Source organism: Oncorhynchus mykiss, chromosome 2 (genome assembly GCF_013265735.2).
Source record: "Oncorhynchus mykiss isolate Arlee chromosome 2, USDA_OmykA_1.1, whole genome shotgun sequence".
NCBI lineage: Eukaryota > Metazoa > Chordata > Actinopteri > Salmoniformes > Salmonidae > Oncorhynchus > Oncorhynchus mykiss.
The window spans coordinates 78,752,462-78,765,298 of NC_048566.1; the positions used below are offsets into that span (position 1 = coordinate 78,752,462).

A 12,837-nucleotide genomic window follows, 5' to 3' on the forward strand; every position below is an offset into this window, starting at 1 on the left:
ACCATTAATGAAAGCAGTGTTGCATGCAGGGACGAATCCTGCCCTTCTATTCACTCTCTGGGCCTCGGGGACACAGCCCAAAATCTCCTCTGCTTTCCCACCTCTCTCCCTCCTTTTCATCCTATACACCCTGTCACTCTCCCGTTTCCCTTAAACCTCTTTAGGAAAATATCAATTGCATACTCCTTGCATCCTCTCTCCTCACCTCCTTCTCAAAACCCATTGGAGGAGAAGGTCAGAGGGGAGGAACCTCTGGCCTTCTCCTCCAATGGGTTTTGAGAAGGAGGTGAGGAGAGAGAACAAGAGGAGTATGCTATTTTAATTCTCTCATTGTCTCCCTCTATCTTGTCATCCAGGTTCTCCAGCCCCTCCTAAATCCCTCCCATGCCAGTCCCTTTCCTTTATCCCTTTAATCTTATTCTTGCTCTTCACTATCTCCTCCTTCCATTCTCACTTGTTTCTCTTCTATCTCCTCCCCCCTCTTTGTTTGTTGTCCCCATCAACTCTATCAGTCCCTCCTCATTCTCTCTCCTTTCTCCAACTTCCCTCCATCTCTCCTTCGCTCTCTCCCTCGCCACTTTTCCTAATCTCCCATCTCCATAAACTCCCTATTCTCTCTCTCTGCCGCTCCCATATCCCTCACATTCCAATATTTTTCATCCCATATCCTATCCCATTTCCTCCTCCTCTCGCATTTCAATCTCTCTCCCTTTCTCTGACACACAATCACTCCCATCTCTCCTGGGCACTCAGTCTCACTCTACTCAAGTCTCTTTCCCTCCTGCATTTCCCTGACAAATACACACACTTACACCTCCACCGTCCTACACACACACACACACACAACACACAGGCACAGAAACTTACACACACACACTGCTCCATTATCGACACACACACAGCTCCAACCCCTAAACACTCATCTATGTCTGAACACCTACAGTTGAAGTCGGAGGTTTACATACACTTAGGTTGGAGTCATTAAAACTATTTTTTTAACCACTCCACATACACTAAGTTGACTGTGTCTTTAAACAGCTTGGAAAATTCCAGAAAATTATGTCATGGCTTTAGAAGCTTCTGATAGGCCAATTGACATCATTTGAGTCAATTGGAGGTGTACCTGTGGATGTATTTCAAGGCCTACTTTCAAACAGTGCCTCTTGTCTTGACATCATGGGAAAATCAAAAGAAATCAGCCAAAATCTCTGGAAAAGAATTGTAGACCTCCACAAGTCTGCTTCATCCTTGGGAGCAATTTCCAAATTCCCGAGGGTTCCACGTTCATCTGAACAAACAATAGTATGCAAGTATAAACACCATGGGACCACGCAGCTGTCATACTGCTCAGGAAGGAGACGCGTTCAGTCTCCTAGAGATGAACGTACTTAGGTGTGAAAAGTGCAAATCAATCATAGAACAACAGCAAAGGACCTTGTGAAGATGCTGGAGGAAACAGGTACAAAAGTATCTATATCCACAGTAAAACGAGTCCTATATCGACATAACCTGAAAGGCCGCTCAGCAAGGAAGAAGCCACTGCTCCAAAACCGCCATAAAAAGCCAGACTACAGTTTTCAACTGCACATGGGGACAAAGATCGTACTTTTTGGAGAAATGCCCTCTGGTGCACTTCACAAAATAGATGGCATCATGAGGATGGAAAATTACGTGGATATATTGAAGCAACATCTCAAGACATCAGTCAGGAAGTTAAAGCTTGGTCGCAAATGGGTCTTCCAAATGGACAATGAGCCCAAGCATACTTCCAAAGTTGTGTCAAAATGGCTTAAGGACAACAAAGTCAAGATATTGGAGTGGCCGTCACAAAGACCTGACCTCATTCCTGTAGAATATTTGTGGGCAGAACTGAAAAAGCGGGTGTGAGCAAGGGGGCCTACAAACTTGCTCTGTCAAGCAGGAAGGGGCCAAAATTCACCCCACTTATTGTGGGAAGTTTGTGGAAGGCTACCCGAAATGTTTGACCCAAGTTAAACAATTTAAAGGCAATGCTACCAAATACCAATTGAGTGTATGTGAACTTGTGACCCACTGGGAATAAAGAGGTGATCCTAACTGACCTAAGACAGGGGATTTTTACTAGGATTAAATGCCAGGAATTGTGAAAAACAGAGTTTAAATGAATTTGGCTAAGGTGTATGTAAACTTCCGACTTCAACTGTATATCATGTGATCTTAGTATCAACTTGTTGGAAGGACACCATTTCTCTTAGTAGTAGCCCATTAACAGTAATCCAACTCTGCCAGTCCTAATGCCAATGGCTCAATACAAACATATTCACATCAGAGAGAGAAAGAAAGACAAACAAATATATGAACTCATATGCATTAAGGTTGACGGATTCACTAGCTCCTCTCTATGCTGTCCATTAGCCTGTTGTGGCACTGATGGATAAAGTCTGCGTCTCAAATGGCACCCTATTCCCTATATAGTGCACTACTCTTGACCAATGGCAGTAAATAGGTTGCCATTTGCGAGTACAGAAGCATTACCATGGGACACACATATATGTCTCATCAGTAGATAATTGACAGATGAAGCGTGTAATGGTAATGTTGTTCTCAGAACTGAATGAAGCCAGAGACCTTTAATAGATCCCCTGCAGACAGCTAATGTCTAGTGCTACAGATTGGTCCCATTAGTGCAGATCCTACTAGATCCATATGACCACACAACCAATCAGACGAGGTTAGTCTGCTGTAGGCCAATAGAGATGAAGCTTAGAGGTCAAAGGTGAGGGTGTTTTGACAAGACACATGATAAAACTCGTTTCAGAAGTGATGCTCTTTACTCATAAAATCTCTTAGTTTCCACCATCAATAAAGTGGCCCTATAGTCATAGAAACAGCTTTGGCACAAACTCTGGCATTAGCTCCCAGTGATGAACAGTTCGTTGAGCTGCCCTATATGACCTTGTCTAGCTATCTGCTTCGCTCTGCTGCTTATGGATGAGAGCATTAGGCATGTCAGCCAGGTAAAGTAATGATATGATAATTAAATGGGCTTCTGGGCACATCACCACCTCTGAGAGTAGGTCTATTTATCATACATTCATCATCAACCCTGCTGCCCAGAAGGATGAAGTCATATGCTGCACCTCTTCACTCATATCTATGAATTCCTCTTAGTTCTCAATGTTATTAAACAACAGAAAATGGGTTTGCACACCTCCTAGGCTAAAGAGGTCTGGACTATTAACAAGCTTCATTTATATGCATGCAGCAGTGTTTTGACATTATAACAGGTCAGGCAAGTGTAGGCCTAATTATTCAAACGCCTCTTTTGAGTTACTTGATAACACATTCTCTTCAGCAATTACGTCCTGGCCAAGAGGTTGAGATGGTTATGCAAAAACATGCAGAAAGGAGAGGAGGTAAAGTGGAGTGGTTTCTATTCAGGAAAGAGTGAGAGAGCGGGAAAGAGAGGTGGGAGAGAAAAAAAAGAGACCCTCAACTGTTCAACAAAAGACCTGACCCTATGAGTGTCATCAGTGTTTGCAACAGAAGCACAATGCAGCTGAATGTTAATGCTATAGTAGCCTCCACTCTATTCTGCAGGAGAGCTAGTGTATTGTGAGCAGAGTGGCGCTAGATGACTGAATGTTAATGCAAGTGTAGAGTGCCTGATGTTGGCACAGAGAGGGACGCCGTTCCTGAGCCCTATTCAAACACACATATACTGGGTAGAAGAGTAGGCTCTACACACGTACGTCCACATGCACACACACACTAGAGAAGAGGGTCATTGGGTATTAGGAACAGTAGAGCTTTTGTCCCGACTGGAATTCCTCTTCACATCCGTTGGTGCTGGTTGTCAGTTGACCACCATCGTCATGGTGACTAAATGGGGATAGATGTAGCAGAAAAAAGTTTGTTAATTTCAGGGATCTCAGACAGAGTGGAATGGCTGGCCCTGGTTCAAGGACAGAGGGATTTACACAGACACAAGTCCAGGGGGGAGTGCTCTTTCTGGGCATGGTCAAGACTGTTAGGCCCTAACACAAGGATCTCCATGAACACTGACACTCAGCCATGGTCGAGGTTAGAGTGCTACTTGCAATGGAGGGGAACATGGAAGGGGGGGCAGGAGGAGAACAACAGAGGGAAGAGAAACTTGGGTCCACACACGCACATACACACAAACTAAACGTTTCTCCTAGTTGAACTCCCTGGGCAGTAGCGTGTCCAACATCTTATTTTTGGCTCTGTCCAGTAACTGTTGACTCTGATAAACTAGCACCATTATATTTCACTCCCCCATCTCAAACTGCAGCCATTTTATTCCAATCTCCCAACTCACACTGAGGCCATTAAATTGCCCTCCACTCCCACGCCATTCTCCCTCTGCCTTCGCTCTCTGTGTTAATGATAGGACAAGACAGACCCACACCTCACACAGACAGACAGACTCACACCTCACACACAAAGACAGACGCATGCACATACACCTCCAAAACACCCTTGGATTAACTTGTCATTTTAAACTACTGTGCCTATTTTCTGGCCCAAACTCCTGCAGAAATCAATGTGGAATATGGAGGCTGAAAAGCCATTAAAAGCAGAGTGATGCCACCAATGGTGAATACAACCCAGGAATCTGTAATCACTGACATTCTCCATTCAGTCTATATATCAGTGTGATTGCAGGCCCTAATGGGTGCTTTACTGTGGACTCTAATGGTGAGGTGGAAATGAGTATTATGTATGTATCTGTTTATGAGCTGGTGTAAGCAGTTGGCCCGGGATCCAGGTTTCTCATGCATAATGTCTATGCAAAGCAGCAGATGCAGCCGTGAATCTCCTTTCACACTGAGGAAGGATCTATGAAATATAGAGCTGTAGATTATACTCTGTAGACAGAGTGCTTCTCCGGGAGTTCAAAAGAGGCTCTCTGGAGTTTTACTGAGAGAAAAGAGAGACAGTTGTGTGTAACAAACATTTGAACCCAAGGATTCAGAAGCCAGCTACAACGGGTTCATATAGACCAATCTGTAATGGCAGATTAATTCTTCTGTACCAAGCAGTTCCTGTTCAGTTTAATGATGATCTACACGCTAAAAGGCTACATTCCTTCATTGCCATTTGAGAATAACTTACAGTGCCTTGCGAAAGTATTCGGCCCCCTTGAACTTTGCGACCTTTTGCCACATTTCAGGCTTCAAACATAAAGATATAAAACTGTATTTTTTTGTGAAGAATCAACAACAAGTGGGACACAATCATGAAGTGGAACAACATTTATTGGATATTTCAAACTTTTTTAATAAATCAAAAACTGAAAAATTGGGCGTGCAAAATGATTCAGCCCCCTTAAGTTAATACTTTGTAGCGCCACCTTTTGCTGCGATTACAGCTGTAAGTCGCTTGGGGTATGTCTCTATCAGTTTTGCACATCGAGAGACTGACATTTTTTCCCATTCCTCCTTGCAAAACAGCTCGAGCTCAGTGAGGTTGGATGGAGAGCATTTGTGAACAGCACTTTTCAGTTCTTTCCACAGATTCTCGATTGGAATCAGGTCTGGACTTTGACTTGGCCATTCTAACACCTGGATATGTTTATTTTTGAACCATTCCATTGTAGATTTTGCTTTATGTTTTGGATCATTGTCTTGTTGGAAGACAAATCTCCGTCCCAGTCTCAGGTCTTTTGCAGACATCAGGTTTTCTTCCAGAATAGTCCTGTATTTGGCTCCATCCATCTTCCCATCAATTTTAACCATCTTCCCTGTCCCTGCTGAAGAAAAGCAGGCCCAAACCATGATGCTGCCACCACCATGTTTGACAGTGGGGGATGGTGTGTTCAGCTGTGTTGCTTTTACGACAAACATAACGTTTTGCATTGTTGCCAAAAAGTTCAATTTTGGTTTCATCTGACCAGAGCACCTTCTTCCACATGTTTGGTGTGTCTCCCAGGTGGCTTGTGGCAAACTTTAAACAACACTTTTTATGGATATCTTTAATAAATGGCTTTCTTCTTGCCACTCTTCCATAAAGGCCAGATTTGTGCAATATACAACTGATTTTTGTCCTATGGACAGTCTCCCACCTCAGCTGTAGATCTCTGCAGTTCATCCAGAGTGATCATGGGCCTCTTGGCTGCATCTCTGATCAGTCTTCTACTTGTATGAGCTGAAAGTTTAGAGGGACGGCCAGGTCTTGGTAGATTTGCAGTGGTCTAATACTCCTTCCATTTCAATATTATCGCTTGCACAGTGCTCCTTGGGATGTTTAAAGCTTGGGAAATCTTTTTGTATCCAAATCCGGCTTTAAACTTCTTCACAACAGTATCTCGGACCTGCCTGGTGTGTTCCTTGTTCTTCATGATGCTCTCTGCACTTTTAACGGACCTCTGAGACTATCACAGTGCAGGTGCATTTATACGGAGACTTGATTACACACAGGTGGATTGTATTTATCATCATTAGTCATTTAGGTCAACATTGGATCATTCAGAGATCCTCACTGAACTTCTGGAGAGAGTTTGCTGCACTGAAAGTAAAGGGGCTGAATAATTTTGCACGCCCAATTTTTCAGCTTTTGAATTGTTAAAAAAGTTTGAAATATCCAATAAATGTCGTTCCACTTCATGATTGTGTCCCACTTGTTGTTGATTCTTCACAAAAAAATACAGTTTTATATCTTTATGTTTGAAGCCTGAAATGTGGCAAAAGGTCGCAAAGTTCAAGGGGGCCGAATACTTTCGCAAGGCACTTTAGATGAGTGGCGATCACCATTCAAACACATAGGCGAAGCAATGAGAACAGATATTGTAGATTAGCACACACACACACACACACACACACACACACACACACACACACACACACACACGCCTTAGGTTTTCCCACACCTCCAACCACCCAGAGATGATCTTTAATCAGTGATTTCCAGCAGGGCTGTTCATGTGCTGACAGGCTAGTCATGTAGCAGGCTAATGCATTATGTCAGCCTGCCTACATGCATCCGCTGTGTCTCTGCTTAGATGTAATTGGCTGTCTGACAGTCCTCTATGGACCTGTAGGCCACTGATTACACTGATGGGGTTGGTGGCAGGAACCGTAATGTGACCAAATACATGTTGTGACAGAACAAATCAGTTGGACGGGCATTTGATTTCCAGAGGAGGCCTGTTTTTTCATGGGACCTCCTATGTGTGCACGGGCTTGCACTCATTTTTTAAATGGGGATTTTAGTAAAGACCACAGTCAGCTCATGAGTCTTAAATTAGGGGAAGCTTACAATTTATCCTACCGTTTCTATCGATCTGCATGCCAGTTCTGAATATTTATATATGCACATTTTTGTGGAACAGTTACATTTCAATAATAACATTTTAGTTTCTCAAAATCATTGTCACATGGTTAATTATAAAAATCTGAAGTAAAATGATACAAATCTAAAAGTTAAAATTCAACTATGGCTAGAGCACTAGCCTCTGCTATATAGACACATTGATACACTGTGATCCATTGGCGGCTAAATAAATGATTGTCTAGAACTCAGTGATACCCTATAGACTAATGCAGCAGTAGGCCTATAACCTCCATCACCAACTAAGTCAAATACATAGGCCTAAAGCCAACAAATAAAAAAAAGTAGAAAATATACTGATGAAAGTTCTGGTTCTTTTAATCACATTAATCTCTCTTCTCGGCCTGTCTGCCTCCCTTTCTAGCTGTCTTGACTTGAGCTATTGCTAGTGAAGTTCAACATTGTACCAAATTATCACAGGGTCCGGCCCGAAGCCGTCGCTAACAAACTCTCAACAGTGTATCAACTAGCCTATTCCGGGACCTCGGAGCTTCCTGCGCCAGTGCGCTCGGGACAAAAAGCACTTTTTTATAAAATCATCAGATCATGATATTGTGCTCTTTCACACAGAGGCTTGGTGATTATTGAGGTCAGGAGTGTTGGAAAGATTTTTCAAATACTGAGGAACAATCTTTCACAGTGGATGTTAGAAACAGATTTTGTTGACTTGTGTGAGGCGAAGAACAAAATGGTGGTGTACGTGGTGAGTTAAGACAATCAGAAAGAAGACATTGCCAAATGTGCACTTAATGGAGGCATTCTGGAGACAGACCATATCTTCAACACCCCCCCCCTCTCCCCCCTCTTCTTGATGCAACATTTTAAAATTATACTCAAAACACATTATCTTCACACATATTTTAGATGCTTTCACTGACAGCCGCTACTCAATCAGCTAGACCTATTGCCACGCGTAAATAACCGAATTGTGGGCTTCCCAAACACACTTGTGATTTGAAACAATCCACAGCTATTTTTAATAAAGACGCTAAGGATCATCTGTGGCTAAGTCATGCTCCCTGTTGAAGTATTTTGAATGATTTTATTTAGACAGGAGTAATTACGTAATTTTGATTAAACATTAATTTACTTTAGTGTAATGTCTTCTTTCCAATTCGCAAGAGCATCAAATACATGTTCTACACATACTGAGACAGAGGGGCGCTGTTTCACTTGCTTGGATGCTTTAACTGAGATTGATGCGTCTTTCTGTCGGCGCGTGTCTCAGTCAAATAAATTATCTATATTTCAATATTTTATTTGGATGGGCTAGGCCCCCTAAGGCCCTCCCATAATATCGACCCTGGTGTGGTTACTGAAGCAGCAAAGTCCCACTAACCGCAAACCAGATGGGATGGCGTATCAATGCTGAATGCTGTAGTAGCCATGCTGGTTAAGTGTTCCTTTGAATTCTAAATAAATCACAGACATTGTCACCAGCAAAGCACCCCCACACCATCACAACTCCTTCTCCATTCTTCATGGTGGGAACCACACTCACAGAGATCATCCGTTCACCTACTTTGTGTCTCACCAAGACACGGCGGTTGGAACCAAAAATCTCAAATTTGGACTCATCAGATCAAAGGACAGATTTCCACCGGTCTAATGTCCATTGCTCGTGTTTCTTGGCCCAAGCAAGTCTCTTCTTCTTATTGGTGTTCTTTAGTATTGGTTTCTTTGCAGCAATTAGACCATGAAGGCCTGATTCACGCGGTCTCCTCTGAACAGTTGATGTTGTGATGTGTCTGATACTTGAACTCTGTGAAGCATTTATTTGGGCTGCAATTTAAGAGGCTGGTAGCTCTGATGAACTTATCATCTGCAGCAGAGGTAACTCTGGGTCTTCCTTTCCTGTGGCGGTCCTCAAGAGAGCCAGTTTCAGTATAGAGCTTGATGGTTTTTGCGACTGCACTTGAAGAAACTTTGAAAGTTCTTGACATTTTCCAGATTGACTGACCTTAATGTCATAAAGTAATGATGAACTGTTGTTTCTCTTTGCTTTTTGAGCTGTTCTTGCCATAATATGGACTTACCAAATCGGGCTATCTTCTGTATACCACCCCTACCTTGCCACAACACAACTGACAGACTCAAACGCATTAAGAAGGAAAGAAATTCCACAAATTAACTTTAAAGAGAGGCACACTTGTTAATTGAAATGCATTCCAGGTGACTACCTCATGAAGCTGGTTGAGAGAATGCCAATAGTGTGCAAAGCTGTCATCAAGGCAAAGGGTGGCTATTTGGAAGAATCTCAAATATAAAATATATTTTGATTTGTTTAACATTTTCTTGGTTACTCCATGATTCCATATGTGTTATTTCATAGTTTTGATGTCGTCACTATTATTCTACAATGTAGAAAATAGTACAAATAAAGAAAAACCCTTGAATGAGTAGGTGTGTCCAAACTTTAACTGGTACTGTATTTGTATATGTGAGGGGGAGTGAACCAATGAAGTCACTGTAGTTCGTTCCTCTTCAAGGAATGCTGCAGGATAACCTTGAGGAGGACACTTGGTTTTGTTGTGAAGGGAATGTAAATGAATGTAAATGACATGTAAAGAGATAGAGATGGCTACCCTATGTAGAGTACATAGTCATTGAACACTGGTCACTTTACTAATGTTTACATACTGTTTTACCCACTTTATATGTATATACTGTATTCTAGACTTATCCTCTATAACTACTGGTATACATAACCTTTCTATTCACATACTGTCTATACATACCATTAACACATGTATGTGTAGATACGTATAGATGGCATTTGGATTCGTGTTACAGTGCTATTTGGGTTGTTAATTGGTTTCGTTCCAAACATCTCTTGACTTCTTTATAAAAAACATTTTTTGTTGTTTTTTTTGTTGTATTATTTGTGTACTTGTTTGACATTTTACTGCATTGTTAGGCGCTAATAACATAAACATTTAGCTAAACTGTGTACACGACCAATGAACTTTCATTTGACAAACATTGAATCCTTATTCAAATGCACATTGGATGCTGAAATAGGAGTAAGGTTTGGGACTGGGGACATGAAACAGAGCTTTGGCAGAAAGTGGATGTGAATGGGAGCCATAATGAAGATGTTTTCAGAGCCTTTGTGCGCTATACTCTACATGAAGTCACAGGCATAATCCCCACTGCATTTCTGAATTACTTGATATTTTTTGGAATGTAAATATTTTATGACAATCTCCATTTGAAAATGTTTATGTTGAAAGTTCACAGTTTACTATGAAGGGAGGTGTTGAGTATTCAAACACACACAGAGTGTGCCAAAACAAAAGCCTTTGATGGTGGTAATCAGACAAAGCATGCCATGTCTTCAGAAATCCACAAAGCCAGTTGAAAGCTCCCTCCCTCCCTCCCAACACACTGTGTCATTAGTCTACTAAAACAATTCAATGGCTAAACTTTCAAAAAATGTCCCCTCGTAGTAGATTTTAAATAACTTTCCCCCATTCTGTGAATTAATATTACTGTTAAGACACTGTCTCCAACTTTCCATCTGACAGAGAACACTTCATCTACAGCTCTCTGCATGTCTCATACTATTTCACATTCACAAACTTCTCATTCTGATATTAGACTGCTGAAGGTCAGCGAGTTATACTGTGTGTATTATTGCTTTAGTGTGTGTGTATGTGTTTGGTGCTTGGGCATGCTGAGTGTGTCTCTGGTCTCCAGTGTGTTTGTGTGTGTGCCTGGGACGTCTGTGCCCCCGGGCTGTTCTCCTGCTGTGACGAGGCAAAGGGGGGGTCAAACACACACCCCGCCCCCAACCCCCTACGACAACGTACACCCAAACACAGATTTGTGAGGAAAAAGAAACGCTGCTGTGCCGAATGGGTTTTAATGTTATTTCTGCTTCCTGAATTACAGAGCCCTCCCCCTCCCTCGCTCTGCCTCGGGGCTCGACTCCAGACTACTGCTATCCCTCTCACTGTCTCTCGCTCTTACTATCCCCTCTCACTCACTTCTATCTATTCCATCCTCTTCTGGCTCCCATTTCACCCTGCCTCTCTATCTCAGCATCACTCTCTCTCTCTATCCCTCTCCTTCTATTGATCTCAAATCCCCCTTAGCCTCTCATGCCTTTTATTCCAATTGTTTCTATTGCACTTTATTCAATTCAAGGGTCTTTCTTGGCATGGGAAACATGTGATAACATTGCCAAAGCAAGAGAGGTAGATAATATACAAAAGTGAAATAAACAATACAAATTAACAGTAAACATTACACATACAGAAGTTTATTCTCTATCTTCCCATGCTCTTCCTCAATAACATCACAATACGTTTTTCTGCCAGCTTTACTATACTGCCAACTTTTTTCCAGCTTTTCTTTATATCTGAAAGATATTGCCGGTATCAAAGCCAAAACTTTTATTTCCAGCAAACAACGTAGTAATCATTTTGGTAAAGTTCTGCCTATATTTAACAAATTACAAGTCGTATGATATGTTACGAATTGCAATTCGTACAATATGTTATGAATTTGCAATACGTATGAATTCCCAATTTTTTCTGGCTAACCTTAGTCAGGTGGCTAAGGTTAGCTAGGCTAGGTGTTAGGTTTAGGGGTTAGGAGTTAGGTTAAAGGGTTAAGGTTAGGGGGAGGGTTAGCTAAAAAGTAAAGTAGTTGCAAAGTATATGAAAAGTAGCAAGAAGTTGCAAAGTTGCTAAAATACTAAAGTTGTCTGTGATGAGATTCGAACACGGAACCTTTGGGCGGCTAGACGTTGACATTTTATGCCCACCCATTCACGCGCCTTTCGTTTTTACCTTAAGTAACCTTCTGTCTTATGTAACCATACCAAACGTAACATTTTATACTCAATTGAGTGTCCTGGATTCTTGGTTTGGTCATTCATGGAAATAAAATCGCTGAAAACATAGATGGAGAACAAGCTATCGGATTAAAAATACCGGAGCTTTGGCGCAGGTATAGCTGAGTAGCGCTAGCGAAAGTGTAAATCATAGTCCATAGATGCTGATAAGTGATTGTCCTGTGTCCCATTGTGTCATAGCTCCGCGGCTCTGACACCACCATCTGCAGGGGACGCATAGCACCTCCCCACAGGTCCCAACCAACGCGTCTCAGGTATGTATCCTCTATTCATTTGAATGTGTTGACAGTTGGAGAAATTGTTTGAGCTGTGCTACAAATTCTAAAAAGTATGAAAGCTAACGGTCCAATATTCCACTGTTGTGCATACGTGTACACATTTTGGTAAACAGTATGATAAACCCTTAACGCCACTTGGCAAAAAATAAAATAAATGCTCCCACTTTTTATTATTTTTATTTCTATTTCTACAAATCAATCAAATCAAAGTATCAATATAAAATCGTCCAAAATAATATTTAGATATGTAACTGTATTGACTTTTTCCCTCACCACTATTTTATATTGCTACATTGCATTGTTCGCCACTTTGTCACTTCCCCCTCCAAAAACCCATTACCCAATGAATAAATAGCAAAAAACCAT

At 41.7% G+C, this 12,837-nt stretch overlaps 1 protein-coding gene across 2 annotated transcripts in view; it reads right to left on the bottom strand.

The window, feature by feature from the left end:
• LOC110497066 (low-density lipoprotein receptor class A domain-containing protein 3) overlaps positions 1 to 12,837 on the bottom strand; it is a 142,568-nt gene that overhangs the window by 41,564 nt on the left and 88,167 nt on the right. The window lies entirely within an intron of this gene.